The sequence below is a fragment of the Dipodomys spectabilis genome, unplaced genomic scaffold, assembly GCF_019054845.1.
Source record: "Dipodomys spectabilis isolate Male_0828 unplaced genomic scaffold, ASM1905484v1 ptg000301l, whole genome shotgun sequence".
Classification (NCBI taxonomy): Eukaryota; Metazoa; Chordata; class Mammalia; order Rodentia; family Heteromyidae; genus Dipodomys; species Dipodomys spectabilis.
The window spans coordinates 2,735,030-2,752,395 of record NW_024870978.1 but is presented as its reverse complement, the minus strand read 5'-3'; positions in this window follow the sequence as shown (position 1 = coordinate 2,752,395).

The window sequence follows — 17,366 nt, the reverse complement described above, 5'->3', positions numbered from 1 at the left end:
TTGGATTATCCAGTGGTGGTTAGAACCAGGCCAAGGACAGGACAAAACCACTTCCAGGACATGGCTTCTTCATTCCACTTGCAACTAGGATTGCAAGCAGAATTTCTCTGAATTTAACTCCAGAAAACAATCAGTGAATCAAAGGGCAAGTACACCAAACACCTCACACCTCCCCCCCATTTCCTCCTTTCTCCCTCCCTGGGAAAGTACAAAATAATTTTGTAGGCTTTGGCACACACACAAAATCCCCACCATATCCCCTGGTAAACTAGGTTTCAATTTACTAAGTCATGTAAACGGATAATGCTGCATTCATTATTCTGGACAACATCTTCAGGCTGTTTGATGCTTTAATTTTTATTGTTGTTGTTGTTGTTGGTAGGAGGGCCTAACCTCTGTGTCTGGGTGCTGTCGCTGAGCTGTTCAGCTCAAGGCTAGCGCACTATCACTTTAGACACAGTGCCACTTCCAGTTTTTTTCTGCTTATGTGGTGCTGAGGATTTGAACCCAGGACCTTATGCATGCAAGACAAACATTCTTCCACTGAGTCTCCTTCTGTCCCTAATGGTTTAATTCTTTAAAATTTCTTCTTGTCAGTCATGGGGATTAAACTCAGGGCCTGGGTATTAACATATCCCTGAATTCTTGAGCACAAGGGGAGCTTTCTCCCAATTGAGCCACAATGTCACTTCCTATTTGGAGATAAGTGACTCAGAGACTTTTCTGCCAGGGTTTGCTTTGAACAGGTGAATTTTTAAATTATATTTCTTCTAGGTGTTTATTGGTACATTACAGTTTTCTGGAATTTAAAGTTTTCTGTAAACCTTTATCTTCAAGTAATCCAACAGCATTAAATATTACATTTCGAAGCTATCCTTTAGCACATCCATTTTGAAATTATCTTAAGATGAAATTCTAATTCTTTGTAGTAACAACCCATTAATGTCCAAATGGGAAATATGCTAATTTCAGCAGCCTTGAGTCTCCTTCATCTTTTTTTCTCTCCAGTATCTTTTCTTGTTTAGGAACAAGTGTCATGGACTGTCCAACAATTCAAAAGGAAGCTTATTCCATTAATTTAATAGGAAAGGAATTCAGCCTGCCTGCATCTCAAGGCAACTTTGAGTATGTTAATCTAATAATTCATGTCAGTGGATTTTCAGTCATTTCGATCATTTTTTGTTTAACTACTCATTAAAGAGGTTCCAAAAAGCAAGAATCAAAAATCATGTTCTGCTTTCTAAGAATGTTTAAAAAGCTAGTAATTCAACAAGACACATTCTATTCTTCCAAGATTCCATGGTGAAGAATTTCTCTTTTATCATAGCCCTTACCACTGACCCCTTCCCTTCAAACTTGTAGCTTTGTTCAGTTTTTTTTTTACAAGCTTTCGTTTTGGTATTAGCCTCGGTAATCTCCTTGTAGTATTTGACAATGCAATTCCATTTATTTTTAGAGAGCTCAATTCATATTGCCAAAGGCAGAGTAATGAGCATATCATAAAGCATAAACTATTGAATATCATTAACATGATCATATGCAACTATTTCATAAATTAATATAAGTACCACATAAATGTGAATCTTCATGTACTTTTTAAAATGCAAAATAGTTACATATCTATGTCATAAAATAATTTATATCACTGGCACAAGAGACTAAGCTAAACCTTTTATATCATCCCCAATATTTTTGTCAAATTTTCTTTTCTCATTAACTTTCACTTTAGGGACTGCTTTTCCTAGTAACATGTTATAAATTGATATCCTTGGATTTTAGTCCCCTCTGAGTAACCTCTTTTCTTTCCACCACTAGTTAGTCCCTCATGATAAATACCTGAAGAATAAAGTCCCATTGTGCCTGCAAGAGGAGTACCCAATTCGACTGTCTGTGCCTACTCTTGCCTTGCTTTGTTTGGGAATGTGGTAGCAGAGACAAGGTTGTCAGGAATCAGGTGGCTGGAACCATGATGATAAGAATTATGGGTAGCCAAATGAGCAGCAGAGAAAGGGAATAGCAGGAAAAGGGTAATTGTGACTGTAATTGCTGAGTTGCAGTGGCAGGAAATTTGGTAGCAGCAACAGCTTTGCAGGGGTTGGGGTCCTGAGTTGAAGCTCCAGGACCAGTATATGAACACACATACATGCACACACATATAAAGACACAGATACCAGAAGTAAAGCTGTGACACAAAATGATAAAGAACTGAGCTTCTGCTCTGAGCTCATGGTCAGTACCCAGGTCCTGTGTTCAACCCTGAAACACAGCCACCCAGGGCCCAACTAGGAGAGGTCAAAGTTTCAAAATCTGATGAGTTTCACCAGCCCTAGATGACAGGAAGGTTAGTATTATTACAGATGTGCTTTGATTTAGCAAGCTTCTGGAAACCCAGGGAGGTATCATTGCCAATAATGAATAATTTCATTAGGTGCAGCTCCCTAGTTTTCTGCCAGAGGGACCCTTGATTTAATTGTAGCAAGTTATTTCAGCACTGGAACATAGTCTAACAAATACAGGATAAGTGCAGGGAACTTGGACACAGGAGGTGCACAAATGAAGTCTTCCTGTCACAACAGAGCTCTCAGCAGAGAGATAGCTTGAGGTACATAGAGGCCTTTTTCTCCTGGCCTTCAGAGCCCACCCACACTCCTCACTAATGGGCCTACAAGGAGTTTTTTATCACCCAGCTGTACAGGAGTGAGGCCTCTTCCCACAATGAGGAAGACTTTTTGCAGCAGTCCCCGATGTGGAGAAAAGCTCAGGCTACAATGGGAACAGTGCAAGGAGCCCCGGAAGATGCACTGTCTTGAAAACTCTCTCTGTTCTATGAAATCATTCTATTCAAAGCACATTTCCTAGCTGGATTCCTTTCATCATAGGAACTCTAGTCCTTCACCAATAGAAATATATGCATACATACATGGGGTGACATGTTGTTACTTACTTTTTTTTTAATTGGCAGGTCTGGGGGTTTTACTATGAGCCTAGGCAATGTTCCTGAGCTCCTTTTGCTCAAGGGTAGCGCTTTGCCCTTGAGTCATAGAGCCATTCATGGGAATTTTTATTCCTGTAATCCCTCAGAAATAAGAGTGTGGTGGAATTTCTTGTCCTGGCTGAATTCAAACTGGCATTCTCTACGTCTCAGCCTCCTGAAGAGCTAGGATTACAGGTAGAATCCACTGACACTTGGCTTTCTTTTCTTCTCATTCTTTTCTTTCATCCTGACAATCTGAAATCTTCACAGTGTCATTCCAATGATTTGTATTTTGGAGTAAAATACCCAGGCCTGGAGTTGAAGTGCCTGGACTGCCAACTACAAATGGAAGGAGATCTTGAGAAAATCATTCCTATCCATGGGAATGCCTAATGCCATGGGAATGGTATAAAAGTAACAATTAAATTTGCAGTTAGTTCATGATTCTGTTATAGAATGCCACACAAAAAAGTATTGGATAATGTCTTCCATTCTAGCACCATGGTATGATTCTCCCAATTAAGGAATACTGACTACTTTTACATGAATGCTTTAATAAGTATTCAACCATGACACATTTCATTAAAAGGAGGCACAATTTAATAACTAATAATTCATAATATATATAATTTAATATCCTCACATTCTTTCTCATATACATAGCAAACTACACATCTATCTATCTATCTATCTATCTATCTATCTATCTATCTATCTATCTATCTATCTATCTATCTATCTATCTATCTATCTATCTATCTATCTATCTATCTATCTATCTATCCGCCACTACTATTGCTTGATCACAGATCCTCAGAAGTGGCTGGCAGTTCAGTTTGCCAAAGGCTTTTGTTTAACAATTGACCGATTCATGATTTGTGCATTGTGGGCTGTGAGTTCAAATCCCAGCATGGCCAAAAGTTTATATGTGGAATCAAAAGCCAATTTTGACCCATTTTTTCCTTCTCTGTGAAAGTCCTGGGTCTCTGTATGATGTATACTCTATATGCAAATAAATCCATGTCATAAGATGTAATAAATGAAATAAATGTTATATATGTAATAATACTATTTAAAATAAATACAAAATAAATAAGGGTAATAAATGTCATAGGGAGTAAACACATGCATGTAACTAGATCTCATGTAGGAATATTATTTTTTCCAGTGCTGGGGTTTTAATTCAGGCCCTGGAAACTGGTCTGAAATTCTTGTCTTCAATGATGGTGAGTTTCCCCTCCCCCACAGTGCCAGAGAGTTAATCAGACCCTGAGTTGACATCCCAGGCCTGTCAGAAAAAATGGTGCAAATTCCAAGCCACGGTCTTAAATTTCTTTGACTAGGAACGTGCACTGTCTTGAAAGCACTCTCTGTGCTATGACATCATTCTATTCAAAGCAAATTTGATAGCAGGGTGCTATTCTTCATAACGACTATGGATGTTCACTGATAGAAATACATTCATATATTCACAGACACATGTAGTTACTGGCTCTTTTTTTTTTTAGTGCAGATCCTGAGGCTTGAACTATGAGACTAGAAATTGTCCCTGAGCTCCATTTACACAAGGAAGCACTTTATTGTGCCTTAATCCATGATAATTCATTAAATGGAGGCATAATTTAATACCTAATAATTATTAGTAATATATTACATGTAATTTAATAATATATAGACATCTCACATTCTATAAATATATTTATATTTAAATGTACAGTGGAATATACATATACATCTCTCTCTTTCTCTCACTATGTATACTTATATACACATATTTGCAGCAATTTGTACATCTATCTATTTATATATTAGCCACTCCTGGGACTAGAACTCAGGTCCTAAGAACTGCCTGGCATTGAATTTGTTTGAGGCTGCTGTGCTTATACTGACTCCTTGATGAATTAGACATTCCAGGCCCTTAGTTCAAATCCCAGGATTGCCGAACTCAATAGGTGGAGTAAGAAGCCGATGTTGACCTGATTTCCTTTCTGTGGAAATATTGTGACCTAGATACAATATGTAATATCTATGCAAATACATATCTATGATATATATTATACATGTATATAAATATTATTTTTGCCATTTCTAGGGCTGGAATTCACACACTGAGAAATGCTCCGGATTTTTTTTTTCTTCTAGGAGGTTAGCTTTCACTTCACCCAAAGCACAATAGTGTTACCCAGGCCCTGAGTTCAAATTTCAGATATGGCAGATAAAATGGCCCAAACTCCTAGCCAGGACCTTAACTTTTTTGGGAGGGCAGGCACGGGGCTTGAACTCAGGTCACCACAACTCTGCCTCAGCCTTGATTACCCTAGGCTGAGGTGCAGCTTTTACACCCACAGATGATCCAGGGATACTATGATCTGAGTTCAACTCCCAGCTCTGGCAAAAAAAAAATAAACCAACCAAGATGGAGGAGTTAAATCCAGGAAGTTTTAGACAACAGTTTTACCTTTGGTTCCTTTGCACTGCGACCATTCTAGCTCTCAATTCCTTGGCTTGAAAATTGTACATGTCCTTGCATGGCTGAAGGCTGGTGGGCTGACAGTGAAGCCTGAGCTCAACCAAGACACCTAGGTCCTCAGTTTGATCCTGGGACTTTCACCTACTCATTCCTTTCTATAGGAACAATAATAGAATCTTTGTAATGTACCAATTGAAGTACTAATTAGCTAGTCATTATAGTATAAGATTGTACACAATAAATATAGGTCATTGATTAATTTAATTAATACTTTATTAAGTCTCCTACCGTGATTAATTAATGGAGGCATAATTTTAGACCAAATAATTCATAGTAATAGAATATATAAAAGTAATATATAGGTCATCATTCTTTATATAGAGGTATACACTAGAATCTACAAAAATGTCTGTCTCTCTATATAACTTTTTATTATACCTATGTAAATATACACACACTCTGCAATCTACACATCTATCTGTTTATATATTGGCCACTCCTAGGGCTTCATCTCAGATCCTCAAATTTGCCCGACAACTTCACTTGCATCAGACTGGTGGGCTAACATTGACTCATTCATGAAGTGGGCCTTCTAGGCCCAGAGTTCAAATCAAAGAACTGCCAAAAACTTAATCCTGGTGGAAGAAGGCAATTGTCCCACTTGTTTTCCTTATCAATGAATGTCCTGGGTCTCAGGAATGATGTATAATACATAGGGAAATCTATGTTCTGTGTAATAGGATGTAAAAAATATTATACATGTAATCATACTCTCTAAAATATATAATGAATAAATAAAAAACAAAATAAAATGAATAACTACAATAACTGCAATAGGCAGTAAACATGTGTATGTAAGTATACATCATGTATTTAAAATGTATACAAATATTATTTTTGCGAGTGCTAGGAACAGGCCTGTCTTTCTTATCTTCCACCACTGTGAGCTTCCCCTTCCCCCACAGTACTGCAGATTTACCCAGACCCTGAGTTCAAATCCCAGGCCCGGCTGAAAAAATGGCTTGAATACAACGCCAAGTAGCCTAATAATTGTTTAAATATTTTTTAATATATATATGTACGTATGCATGTATGTATTACATATTTTTATTTTGCCAAGCACAGGGCTTGAACTCAGGGCATGGCAACTATTCCTCAGCTTTGATCACTCTAGGCTGGGTTGCAGCCACTGGGCCCACAGCTGAACCTAGGTTCCTGGGCCTCAAAGGCTGACAGGAAAAATAAATAAATAAAACGACACAGAAAAAATATCCAGTAAAATTATATTAAGTGAAGTAAGCCAGGCCCAAAGAAACGTAGGTCCCATGGTTTCCCTTATTTGCAATATCTAGTATATGTATGAGTCAAGCGGAAAAGGTCAGATAATGTGATGTCAGGAAAATGAACCCTTAGATGTGTATTTTAATGTTTTTTTCTTTCATGCGTGTGTTTCTAACACATTTATAAGATTATCTCTTTGTTGCTTTGTATGTCCCTCCCCCACAGTATAACCCCTGCTTTCACTATATTTGATGTCAGTATAACTTGTGGAGGAGATGGGGAAAAACTAGTTGTTTAAGGATACAGGTGGACCTGTTGCAACAATGAGATGTACAAGTTGTCATGTCCAAAGCTTTACAACGTTGGTGCGGGGGGGGGGGGGGGGAAGGAGAAGGATTGGGATTAGGGGGGGAGGGGGGGAGGCTGGGAAGGGAGGTGAAGGGTAAACAAAGGAGGAGGCTGCAATGCTTGGTAAGAAATGTACGCATTATCCTGCCCATGTAACTGTAACTCCTCTGTACAGTATGTTCACAAATAAAATTAAATTAAATTAAAAAAAAAATCCAGTAACTTGCAGATGGCTGCCGGTTTTACATTTATTTTCTTTTCAAGGTGACCATCCTGGGTCTAAATGACAGAGCTGAAAAGTGTTGGTAACCTGGCATTGCTGAAGGCTGTCATTCTTCCAGAGAAGCCATGGGCCAACACGCCAACATAGGCCCTGTGTTCGAAGCTGGGTCCTGACCTCTACCAATGGAGGGAGATCCTAAGAGTCTCGTTCCTATTCATAGGAATACTGATGGAAAGTTATGAATGTCAAGGTTGAGTTACTTTTTCTTGAATGATATTAGCATAAAATTTTAGAGAGTGATTTTAGGAGGCCCATGGATTTTAATGAATATTTTTGACATATTAAAATAATACTATTAATTCCATGGACACAATAGTTTCGGGACAGTGGTTGATATAATTAATAATTCCTTAAGGATGAAAACAGTAATATTAATTACATGGAGACATAATAAATACCCAAAAATTGGTAGGAATGTAGCCTATATAACTAAATAATGTATAGACATCTCTGGTACTCTATAAAGTATTATATTTGTTTGTGTACTACCATCTGCATGTCCATCTGTTCTTGTTTTGTCAACCTCTAGGGCTAAATCTCAGGTGCTGGGAAATGCTTGCCGGCTCCATATGCCCCAGGCTGGCGTGCTGACAATCACCCATTCATGAATTGGGCCTTGTAGGCTGTGAGTTCAGATGCCAGCACTAACAAAAATTGACTCATGCACAGGGTGACACAGGGTGACACATGTTTTCTTTTTCTGTGAAAGTCCTGGGTGTCAGGTGTGAAGTTTCATACATAGGCAATTCTATATCCGATGTAATAAATGTAGTAAATATTCCATGTGTTATAGCAGTCAATAAAATAAATGGTAAATGAATAAAAAATAAAATGAATAACTACAGTAAGCACAATTTGGAGTCAACATATGGGGCTCAATCTCAGGGCCTGGGCAGTGCCCGGCAGCTGAATTGGCTAATGGCTGCTGTGCTGGCAGTCACCCATTCATGAACTGAGCCTTCTTTGCCCTGATTTTAGATCCGAGCACTCCCAAAAATGTAATCTTGGAGTGAGAAGCTGAGCATGACACATGTTTTCTTTTTCTGTGGAAGTGCTCGGTGTCAAGTAGGATGTATAATTTGGATGCAAATCTATATGCTATGTAATAGGATGTAATAAAGGTAAAAAACATCATATGTAGAAGAATTACCACTACAGTAAATGATAAACAGATTGAATTAGTAGTGAATTATTCTAGTATAAAATTAGATGCAATAAGTGTAGGATGTGCACTAAGTTTAATTAATATTTTATTAAGCATTAACAGAATAAAAATTACAAGGAGACATAATTAAATAAATAATAATTGGGAGTAACACATGATGCATAATTTAATAACATATATAGACATTGGTCTCATTCTATGAAATATCGAATTATATGTATCGATATATGTACATATATGATAAACAGTTATGGGATATTGAGTAATTATTAATTAATGCCTTATTAATTGTTAACTGAGACACATCATTAAATGGAGACATAATTTAATACCTAAGAATTGGTAGCAATATTATCTATAATTTAATAATATGCAGAAATCTCTTTTTGTGTATATAATATTTATTTAGAGCAGTCTCTATTTATACCTCGTTCACTCCTGAGGTTCGGTGGTTGAGTGCTCTCATAGTAAGCACGAAGCCCTGGGTTCGATTCCTCAATGCCACAAAATAGAAAACTCAGAAGTTCTGTTGTCTTTCAATCAATTGAATGCTAGCCTTGAGCACAAACGATTAAGGACAATGTCTAAGCTCTTACTCAAGCCCCAGGTATGATGCCAAAAAAAGGTAGGATATTCTAACTGCAGTTATAGAAGGACAGAACTTCAAATACCTCATTACAGAGCAAGCTAGGAGTCTGATGCTGAAAGCTGCCACCTAACCTGACTTAGCCACATGTAAACCTCTGCAACCCAGCTCCACCGGTTATCCATGTCATCCTGGCTTATGCCTGTCATCCTAGCTGCTCAGGGGCTTTAAAACCCAGTCCTGGCAGGAAGTCTGAGAGACACCTCAAAATGTGGCTCCAAGTGGTAGAGCTTTGAGTTCAAGCCCCATGGCTAACACCCTCTCCCCAGAAAAACACCCCACTAAACCATTAGATGTGAACTTGTATGGTTTGTAAATTTTCCTCAAGGAATGGTGATACTGATGAAAGCACCCTAATTCTAATGACAGCTTGTAGAATGGAGCTATGTGCTGAGTCCTCCATTGGGTGCTTCATTCTGAGTCCAGCACAGGGTGCTATGTGCTGAGAGTTTTCAGGGTGCAGTGTGCTGAGTCCTGCATTGGGTGCTGGGTGCTGAATCTTTCACAGGATGTTGTGTGCTGAGTGGGGCAAAGAGTGCCATGTGCTATGTCCTTAACCAGGTGCATTCTTACATCTTGTTTACGTAAGAGCTCCACAACTTAGAAGATTATACAGACAAGAATATTGAGCCTCAGATAGTCCCCATGTCAGGGACAAAATTATGTATTACTGAAGACTCATGAGTTGTCTAGAGCAGACAATGGTTTGGTTTGTTTTTTTCTTGGTCATGAACCTTGAACTCAGGGCTGAGGCACTGACCCTTACCTCTTGGGCTCATGGCTAGCACTACACCACGTGGAGCCATGCACTCTCTTGCAGCAGAGGCCATGGCCAAGGGGTAAGTAGCTGAAGTCTGTCATCCTGCCTTCTCAGGAAGCTGAGTTCTAAAGATCTGGGTTCCAAACTATCTCAGACACAAAAGGTACCATGAGACAATTATCTCCAATTCACTACTAAGAACCTGAAGGGGAAGCTTGGTGCTTGAGCTCATGTCTGTTATCCTACCTACTCAGGAGGATGAGATCTGAGGATCATGGTACAAAGCTAGCCTAGGTAGGAAAGTCCTTGAGAAACTTAGCACCAATGAACCACCAGAAAACCGGAAGTAGCTCTGTGGCTCAAGTGGTAGAGCACAAGACTTGAGCTGAAGAGGTCAGGGACAACACCCACGCCAAGACTTCAACTCCTTCAATCGACAACAACAAAAATAAAAAAAGACAGAAATAAACTAACAAAGCTGAAGTAGAGGGCTGGGAATGTGTCTTATTGGTAGAATACTTTGCATATATGAAATCGTGGGCTTCACTTCTCAGGACCACATCACTAGGACAAAGCCTGAAGTGGCTCTGTGGTTCAAGTGGGAGAGGGATATCATTGTACAAGAGAAGTTAGGTACAGTCCTCAGGTCCTGAGGTCAAGCTTCAGGACTCATGTATATGTGTGCACGCACCCCCCCCCCACACACAAACCGTGGTGTGCACACATACATATCCACACATACACTCACAGACCAGAAGTGATGTTGTTACACAAAATGGGAAAGCACTGGGCTTCTGCAACTGAGTTCATGGTCAGCACCCAGGCCCTCTGTTCAACCCCAAAACCTAGCCACCCAGAGCCACTAGGAGAAGTCAAAGGTTTCAAAACCTGATGAGCTTCAATTGTCCTAGATGACAGGAAGCTTTGTGATATCCAACATGTTCTTGGATTTCCCAAGCTTCCGGAAACATAAGAGAGGCATCATAGGCCCAACATTGCCTGTAATGAATCATTTCATTATGTTTAGTGCCCTAGTTGTCTGCCTGAAAGACTCCTGAATTATATGTAGCACTGTAACTGAACAACAGAATATAGTCGCACAAAGGCAGGATAAGTGCACAGAACTTGGCCTGCCATGGGAGGTGGCACAAATGAAGGTCTCCTGTTAAAACGGAGCACTGGGAGAGAGAGAGCTAAGGGTACAAAGAAGTCTTTTTCTCCTGACCTTCAGAGCCCACTCACACTCATCCTCACTAACTGGCCCAGATGGAGTTGTTTGTTACCCAGCTGTACAGGAGTGAGGACTTTTGTGTGCATGCCAGACAATGAGAGAGACTTCCTCCAGCAGACCTGTGATGCAGAGAAGCCCTCAGGTTACACTGTGAACAGTGAGGGGAGCCCCGGAACATGCACTATCTTGAAAGAAGTCTCTGTTATGAACTCATTGTACTGAATACAAATTTCCTAGTTTGGTGCCATTAATTATAGCTACTCGGGAATTTCACCTATAAGAATAAAATACATAGACAAAGACATAGAAGTATAGACTCTTTTTGAGGGGGCAGGTCCTGGGGTGGAAATATGAGCCTATGCATGGTCCCTGGGCTCCTTTTGCTCAAGGGTACTGCATTAAGCTTGAGTCACAGCACCACTTCTGGATATTTCTGTGATCTCTTAGAAATAACTGTGTCATGGGCTTTCCTACACTGGCTGGATTCAAACTAAGTTTCTGTACATCTCAGCCTCCTGAGGACCTGGGATTACAGACAGCAACCACTGGCACCTTATTTCTACTCTTCTTCATTTTTTAATCTGGACAATCTGACTTCTTAACAGGTTAATTTCCAAGGTTTTAATTTATAAGTAAACTACCCAGTGTTTTTTATAGCTGCTTTCCTTGAAAAGGATTTTCTCTCCTCATCTTCCCCTCTGGTCACAGGTTTGAGGTCAAAAGTGAGAAATGAGTGTCACAGGATTTGGGAGCAAATATCCACAGTACATGCCACTTCTGTCACTTAGCATTGAGCTGCTGTGAATTTACTGTCTTAGGATATGAGGACCGAAAGCTGGAGCGATCCTCATAGAGTCTGCATTGCTCCTTATAATTATGAGTGTTCTGTGTCTCCAACGTTAAATGTCTAGAACACAATAGTAGCATTTTCATGTGAAGGGTTAAAGTTTTGAGGCAGTGACTGCTTGTTGCTTGTTTCTAGCAGAGCAACACGTGGTGGTAATCCAAACACCTGGTTGATTGTGTGCCTTTATAAACCCTGCAAAACTTTAGCTTGGGGTTCTCCTCCTAGGCTCCACTGTGTTGGAGTGTAGGATGAGACCTCAGTTGCAGCCCGTTTAAATAAAACCTTAAAACAGCTGTAAAGTCTGAATCTCCATGGTCTTCTTGGTGGGGATCCTGCGACCTGGGTATAACATATTAGTGAGGGCTCGTCCGGGATCCCCCAAAGACCCCCAAGATCTCAGACTCCAAAGGTAAAACAGAGCTGTCTTTGTTAATTTGTCTTGTCCTGTCATTTGTCTGTTTTACTTTCATTTTCCTTTGTGAGGATGGCCATTACGATTCGTAAAGGGTTGTTGAAGCAGATACGCTTGCACCACAACCCTAGAGGAACTGGGAGACATCCAAGATCCTCTTGTCGAGTGGGGGTCCTTGGAACCCCGCTGTGCGGGGCGGGGGGGGGGGGCAGTCCTTGGAACACCGCCATGTGAATTGTGGGGTGGGGGTCGGTTCAGTGTTGGGCCGGAATTGACCAAGAGGGCCTCCTAATAGAGGCCCAACTCGCCCACTGTGGCTCTGGTCCTCCTACTCTGTGGCATGGGTGTGGAACCCCACCGTGACTGTAGTCAGTGGACCAATTTGCGAGATCTCCACTTTGTAAGCTCTTTTTTGTAACTGTCAAGCCTGCATGTGTTTTGTTTATACTGTTTATTGTTTTTTGGACTGTATGTCTGACGGGAATGGAAACCATAGACACCACTCCATCTAGCCCCATAGACTTACAAAAAGAAACTGAGACAGAGGGAAAGAAAAGGTACCCCCCAGTTTTTCAGGGAGATAAGTTGGAAGAAGAAATGTTTCCTCCCCCATACTCTCCTTTCCAGGTTCTTTTTGCAGAACCTGAGAATGATCAAGAGGAGGAGGGAGCTATAAAACACTCAGCACCTGCCCTTAAAGTTTCTGAGGGGCCAGTCTCTCGACGATGCCATGGGATCAATCCCCCTTCTAAGGCACCTGTTTTTCCCATACGCACCATAGGTCCTGTGGATGCAGATGGTCAACAGCAACTCCAATATTGGACATTTTCTACCAGTGATCTATACAATTGTCACACCCAAAATGCCCCCTTTTCTGAGAAACCCCAGGATTTAACTCGTTTGCTTGAAATTATTCTCTTTACTCATCAGCCCACTTGGGATGATTGTAGTGAGCTTTTACAGGTCCTTTTTACCACCGAAGAGAGAGACTTTATCTAAGAGGCAGCCCAAAAACATCCATGGTCCCACAGGAGCACCTATAACAGATCCTGCCCTGATCACTGCCTATTTTCCTGAGATCTTACCAACAATTGGGACAACAATACAGTTGAAAGTAGGGAGCGACCTCTATCACCAGGCTCTGTTGGAAAGTCTCAAGGTGGCGGCTTGCCAACCTACTAATATGGCCAAAGTTTATAATGTTAGACAGGGAGGAAGTGAAAGTCTGGCAGCATATCTTGAGCGGTTCATGGAAGCTATTAGTCAATATACCTGTATGATCTTGAGACCCAGGAGTCAGCTCAGATGATTATGTTTGCTTATATAAATCAAGCTGCACCAGACATAAAGCGAAAGTTGTAGGCTCTAGACAGACTTGAAAAGTCTATTAGGGATCTAGTAGCTGCAGGGGAAAAGGTTTACAATAAGAGATAGACAGTAGCAAAGACAGGAAAGGAAGGACAGCGAATGTGAAATTGAGTGTGAAAAGAGCAACCAGGCTAAAGAAAAGAGGCCAGACTGGTTGGACTCGCCACTATTGCATGCCAAGCATACCTGGTTCACAGATGGCAGCAGTTTCATTTGAGAAGGAAAAAGGTACGCCGGTGCAGCAGTCACCACAGACACTAAGATAGTGTGGGCAGAAGCACTCCTCCAGGGAAAGTATGCACAAAGAGAAGAACTATTGGCACTAACAAAAGCCCTACAGAAGGGAAAAGGTCAGAGACTAAACATTTACACGGACAGTCAGTATGCTTTTGCCACTGTGCATGTCCATGGAGCCATTTACCAAGAGAGCGGGCTGTTGACAGCTGAGGGAAAGGCAATTAAAAATGAACAAGAAATTTTAAGCCTCATCCAGGGCTTATGGGAACCAGCAAATATTGCCATTATGCACTGCCTAGCCATCAAAAGGTAAGTGATTCAATAACCAATGGAAATAACTTGGCGGATCAGACAGCTAAAGAGGTGGGCCTCCAGCCTAGAGCGGAAGTAGACCCAGGGCCACAAGCTTTTCCTCCTGAGCCTCAGTACTCCCAAGAAGACTTGGAATGGATAAAGAAAATTTCCATGGCCTATAAACCCCCAAACAGGGAAAGAAATAAAGACTGGTGGAAAACTGGTGAGGGGGAAACTTATCTTGCCACAGATTGGGCAAGAGGTTTCTTATGAGAATCCATCGGGTCTCTCACATGGGAACCCGAAGAATGGAGAACTTGCTCCTACTCTCAGAAGTAAAAATCAGGCAAGGAAATCAACTCTTTGAGGATATTGATAAAAATTTTAAAGCCTGTCAGCTCACCAATGCCCCTAATCAACTGGTTACAAAAGGAGCTCGCCTCCATGAAGATAGGCCAGGTGTGTATTGGGAAATAGACTTCACAGAAATTAAAACTGTAAAATTTGGATATAAATATTTGCTAGTTTATAGACACCTTTTCAGGATGGGTTAAAGTCTACGCAACAAAGCATGAGACTGTAAACATCATATCTAAGAAGATCCTGGAAGAAATCCTACCCAGGGATGGCTTCCCATCCACCACCGGGTAGGACAATGGACCAGCCTTCGACTCAAAAGTAAGTCAGGGAATAGCCGAGGCACTGGGGATGGATTGGAAATTGCACTGTGCTTATAGACCCCAGAGTTCGGGGCAGGTAGAAAGAATGAATTGGACTCTAAAAGAGACCTTAACTAAATTGGCCTTGGAGACTGGCACAGACTGGGTATTGCTGCTTCCTTTTGCCCTGTTTAGAGTAAGAAATTCACCCTATCAGTTTGGCTTTACTCCTTTTGAAATAATGTATGGACACCCTCCACCTATTATACCTAGCCTTCAGACTGAATTACTTGCTGATTTGGATGATATTGAATTTCTTTATAAGCTTGACTATTTACAGCTGGTGCATAAGAGGATGTGGACCCAGCTTAGAGCATTATATGATTCTGCTTCTATTCCTACTCCCCCACATTTGTTTATAAACCAGAGGACTGGGTGTTTGTTTGAAGACACAACCTGAGATCTCTGGAACCACGGTGGAAGGGACCTTACATGGTGCTACTGGCTACACCTACTGCCCTTAAGTGGATGGCATTGCTGCTTGGATCCACTGCTCCCATGCCAGACCAGCTGACCCCTTTGCCCTGGAGAAACATGGGAAGTCTCCAAGCATCAAACCCAACCACTCTGCATACACCTCAAGAAAAGAAAAATGAGCTGATTATTACTGGTATTGTTGTTTAATAGTGTGGCTAAGGTCAGTTAGGGACCATACCCATTTAAGATCTAGAGCTGTTGGAGTTTAGTTTGACGTTGGAGCCACAAGACCATAAGTCAAGGGGGGGGAATGAAGGGTTTAAAGTTTTGAGGCAGTGATCACTTGTTGCTTGTTTCTAGCAGAGCAACACGTGGTGGTAATCCAAACACCTGGTTGGTTGTGTGCCTTTATAAACCCTGCAAATCTTTACCTTGGGCCTCTCCTATGTGATGCTGTGTTGGAGTGTAGGCCCAAGCTGCAGCCCGTTTAAATAAAACCTTAAAACAGCTGTAATGTCTGACACTCGGTGGTCTTTTTGGTGGGGGTCCTGCGGCTGGGGTATAACAATGTTTCCATTTTTCTCTAGTACTCCTTGAGATTTAGACTAAGGGTTTGTGTGGAGTGGCTCCTCATTGAATCCCCGAGGAAACCATTTGGAGCCTTCTCAGGACAATGCCATTCAAGCCAGCAGAGTAGGACATTCTCTGAGACTATTTTCTCCAATTAACCACCAGAGAACCAGAAGTGAAGCAATGGCCCAGAGGGTAGAGCTCCAGCTTTGAGACAGAAAACTGAGTAGGAGATAAAATCCAGACCAGGCAGGAAAGCCTGGGAATTGCTTAGGTCCAATTAACTACCAGCAGGCGGGAAGTGTAGCTGTGGTGGTGGTAGAGACTCGGCCTTGAGCAAAATAGCTCAGGAACACATCGGGCCCTGAGTTTAAGTCCTGGGATGGCCACAAAAAATTCAAAAAGAGGAGGACAAGTTTATGTATCAGTGCCCTACTTACTTATGTGTATATATATATTACCTCCCATAGTGCAATCTCTGCTTTTATTTACTGGTTTATTTTTAAGATATGCTAGTTGTGCATACTGTATCATTCTCTTCATTTCAGGCCCGTTGCTTTTCTCTTCCAGGGTTCTGTGTCTTTATATGATGCACACTGAAGCTCTCAGCAGCCTTTATATTTTATTATGAGGGCAATCCAGGAAGAACCACTAATCAGGCAGGGGAAGAGATCAGGTTTCTTAGAAGTAACCGGTATTCAGAAAATTAAACTTGAGAACATAAAATGGTAGCATACTTACGTAAAAACTACCATTAAGAAAAAAAAATGAGGGCTGGGAAGGTGGCTCAGTGGTAGAGTGCTTGCCTTGCATGCATGAGGCCCTGGGTTCGATTCCTCAGCACCACATAAGCAAAAAGCAAAAAGAGAAAAATGAAGGGGCTGGGAATATGGATTAATGAGAAAGTGCTTCCCTAGTATGCAAGAAGCCCTGCGTTCGATTCCTCAGGCACCCGTACACAGACAAAGCCAGAATATGTGCTGTGGCTCAAGTTGCAGAGTGCTAGAGACAGTGCTCAGGCCTTGAGTTCAACCCAACAACTGGCAAAGAGATAGCTACCTAGGTAGGATGGTAGGTAGATAGAAAGAAAGAAATAGAAAGAGAGAGAGAGATAGAGAGAGAGAGAAAGAAAGGAAGAAAGAAGAAGGAAGAAAGAAAGGAAAGAAAGAAAAGAAAGAAAGAAAGAAAGAAAGAAAGAAAGAAAGAAAGAAAGAAAGAAAGAAAGAAAGAAGGAAAGAAAGAAAGAAGGAAAGAAAGAAAGAAGGAAAGAAAGAAAGAAAGAAAGAAAGAAAGAAAGAAAGAAAGAAAGAAAGAAAGAAAGAAAGAAAGAAAGAGAAGAAAGAA